At 42.0% G+C, this 3,816-nt stretch overlaps 1 long non-coding RNA gene across 1 annotated transcript; it reads left to right on the top strand.

The window, feature by feature from the left end:
• Positions 1-1,975: 1,975 nt before the first annotated feature.
• On the top strand, positions 1,976-3,477 carry LOC131993706 (uncharacterized). Its single transcript, XR_009396344.1, has 3 exons — positions 1,976-2,045; positions 2,444-2,641; positions 3,205-3,477. It is a non-coding gene; the product is annotated as an uncharacterized LOC131993706 (long non-coding RNA).
• The last annotated feature ends 339 nt before the right edge of the window (positions 3,478-3,816 follow it).

Below are 3,816 nucleotides of genomic sequence, written 5' to 3'. Positions count from 1 at the left end.
CAAATTTTTCGCGATGCAAGTCTCGAAAACCTGCCCAAAATTTTGCATTGAAATGAATGGGACGGCCGAAAAAAAAAAGAGCGATAAAGAACAATTGGAGATTTTTAAACGTCTACTTCTCCGGCATAATTTCACCTAGAGACTCCATTTAAACTTTTAACAATAGAGACACGTCTTGTGTATCGGTGTATTAATCCACGTTTCGATAGGTCATATAGTTTTTTATCAATCCCTGTTCAATGACCATGATCGTTTTTGGAGAAATTCTGAAATCATAATGGGTGTGTATTGCACGGAATGTTCGTGTCGCAGTGTGTGACATCATTGCCAGAGTGTAGAGGGAGAGAAAAAATTGTCAAAAAATAAATTTGAAAACTACGCTCCAGGCTGCAAATTCCACTCTGCAGAAATAATTTATACATAGAAACTTAGGAAAATTTGTCTTCTCACTCACAATCCTCTGGTAAAGCTGTCAGAGTTATAGTTTGGGCGTAGGACGCAAAGATGCGCCACCAACACGCACCAACAGCCTCATTGGCTCCCATATGAAAAACACAGCAAGATTTCTGAAAAAGGGAGATGTAACAGTTTTTTAGATCGCTCTAACAAAGCTATTTTTTCATTTTTCTTAAAAAAAAACCCATTTGTAGACGTTCAGGAAGAACTCAGGACGCTCAAAGTGAAGTCGGATCAATGATAGGTATTATGGTTTTGCCAAAAATGCTTTCTGTTCGAGGCCAGAAATTGCAGTCTTTCCACCTCTGCTGTCACTGTGCCTGAACAGGTGTCAGTTCATTCTGTTGATTGCTTTGATCTGATTGCCTTTGATAATACACCCCCACATACACAAACACACACACCTACAATACACCCCCCCACATCTCTACAATACACCCACCCACCCACCCACACACACACACACACCCACCCACCCCTACAATACACCCCCCCCCACACACACACACACACATACAATACACCCCCCCACACACACACACCCTACAATACAACCAACACACACACACCCCTACCATACACTCCACACACACACACACACACACACACACACACACACATCCCGGCAATACAGCCCCCCCCCCCACACACACACCCTAACAATACACCCCACACACACACACACATACACACCCCTACAATACACCCCACACACACACACACCCCTACAATACACCCCCCCCCACACACACCCCACAATACACCCCACACACACACACCCCTACAATACACTCCCCCACACACACACCCCAACAATACACCCCACACACACACACACACACCTACAATACACCCCCCCACTTTTTTTCTGTACCACAAATTTGGCAACTACTTGTTAAAATTATATTTACATTTTATAGTTACATTAAGACATTTAGGTGAAAATTAAGGAACACTAACTGAAATTCTTTGTCCCTTGTTGTTACCAACAATGAAATGAGTTGTACCATCTCAATACCATTAAATTATTTCAGATATTTTAGGGAGGGTTTGGCAGTTAATTTAATTGAGGGTACTGTCATGAACCGGCTCATAGATCACGACAAAACAAGGGAGACCACACATGTATTCAAGTTATAAGAAAATAATGTTTATTTAAGTAATTAAAAACACAAAGAACCTTAATTATGTGAGTCAGTATATCAGTGGTGAGGTGTGTGCATGCATGCGATGTGTTGAAATGCAGGTGTATAAGCTGAAAGTAACTAAAACTAAAACAGACCAATTAAAAACAGACCAATTAAAAACAGACCAACTAAAACAGATCAACTAAAACAGACCAAAGTGGTGACTGTGGAGGACAGAGAAAGAGGAGAACTGAGACCTCGGCTCCTTTATATAGCCTCAGTGATTGAGACTGGATTCAGGTGTGCTTCTCCAGCCTCTGCAGATTGGAGGAGTGGCCTGACCTGTGGCCCCTCCTACAAAGGAAGACAAATACAACATGCCACAACACACAGAGGGGGAGGGGATCATCACACACATGCTGCTCACATTTGGCAGAAAAGGGATCAAACCATCAACTTGCAGTGAGTAGCAGAAGTCAGAACAAAAAATGAAAATTGTCAAGCATTGTGTCGCAGCCATGTGCTGTCTGCTCCCCTCTCCTTCACTGGCTTTTTTTCTCCTTACCTCCTGTCTCTCTGTCTGACTCTGTCCCTCCCCAGTGGGATCCCCCCCATGCTGGCGTGGCCCTGTATTTAATCTCGTGCTTTTCTTTGAAGTCTGCCCAACTTTCTCCTCTGTTCCCCTCTTCACTTTTCTCCCCTCCATATTTCCTCCACTTCCTCTCACTCTTCACCTCTCTTTTCTTCTCTGCCCCTTCCTCTCATCCTCCACACTCTTCTCTCTTTTTCCCCTTCCTTTGCTCTTATCACCTCTCAGACTGCCTTCTCATGCCTTCTTTTCTACTTTCCCTCTCATCTAGTCCTCACCGCATGTAGCCGCCCAGCTCGCTGCTATGCTGTGTGCCCATGCATCACCGTGACCACCCTGCCTGCACCCGCTGTTAAACTATTCCTGGGAGAGCTCACCTGCGAGTGGAGGGCTCCTTTGAGAAGAAAAGAGTGCAGAGAGAGTAATGGAAAAACAAGTTCCACCCCCCTTAACAGTTGGAAGTGACCAGGTACTGTGTTTTGTGAGAATGTGGTGTGCAGAAGCGACGCATCAATGCATATTCAATTGTGTCTGAATGTATGTATACACTGTCTTTTGTGAACTTGTAGCTTGTGAATAGTTGTATCGTACTGAGAAAGGAATAACAAAAGGAGAGGAGGGCACAAATGCAGGGATGGCACAATAAAGAAACAAAAAAAACGTAAACCTCTGCAGCCAAGTTGGTTTTTACTGTGAATAAGAATATGTTCATTGCTAAACTCCAGCGAGAGGGAAACGAAGGATAGGAGAACGTAGGCCAAGGTGACAGCAGAGGACTGGTGTACACTCACCGGCCACTTTATTAGGTACACAGGTGCAACTGCTTATCAATGCAATTATCTAGTCAGCCAATCACATGGCAGCAACTCAGTACATTTTGGCATGTAGACACGGTGAAGATGAACTGCTGAAGGTCAAAGTGAGCATCAGAATGGGGAAGAAAGGTGATTTAAGTGACTTTGAACGTGGCATGGTTGATGGTCTGATTATTTCACAAACTGCTGATCTAAGAACCATCTCTTGTGTTTACAGAGAATGGTCTGAAAAGAGAAAATATCTAGTGAGCCTTGATGCCTTGTTCATGCCAGAAGTCAGAGGAGAATGGAGACTGGTTTAACAGTAACTCAAATAATCACCTGTTACAACAAGGGATGCAGATGGTCATCTGTGAACACACAACACATCCAGCAGATGGACTACAGCAGCAGAAGACCACACTGCCATTTTATTAGGTACATCTTGCTAGCTAAATAAGTGACCGATGAGTGTGTATATGTATGTACATCATTAAATTAATCAACTCTATTTCTTTACACCTCTTTTTTTCAACCTAATTATTACCTATTAACCTTATTCCTTTATCTATTTATCTATGTTATTGTTTATTCAAAGTGTACACCTAATAGTTACTCTCTTTAAAACATATACATTTGCAGGAATGCTACAAGTTTAAAGAACATGATATGTAAACAAATGTACTTTCTAATAACTTCTGCAATAAGGTCTATCTTAAATACAGTATAATATATTATAATATACTTAAATTAGAGAACAGAGAAATGTTCATCTCACTTAACACAACACTTTGATCATTCTATTAAAGTAACAAATGGATCCAATTGGATGTTGGCTCCTGTATGTAAA

The sequence above is a fragment of the Centropristis striata genome, chromosome 20, assembly GCF_030273125.1.
Source record: "Centropristis striata isolate RG_2023a ecotype Rhode Island chromosome 20, C.striata_1.0, whole genome shotgun sequence".
NCBI lineage: Eukaryota > Metazoa > Chordata > Actinopteri > Perciformes > Serranidae > Centropristis > Centropristis striata.
Note: the sequence above shows the minus strand (reverse complement) of the source record. Positions and strands in the feature narration are given on the sequence as shown.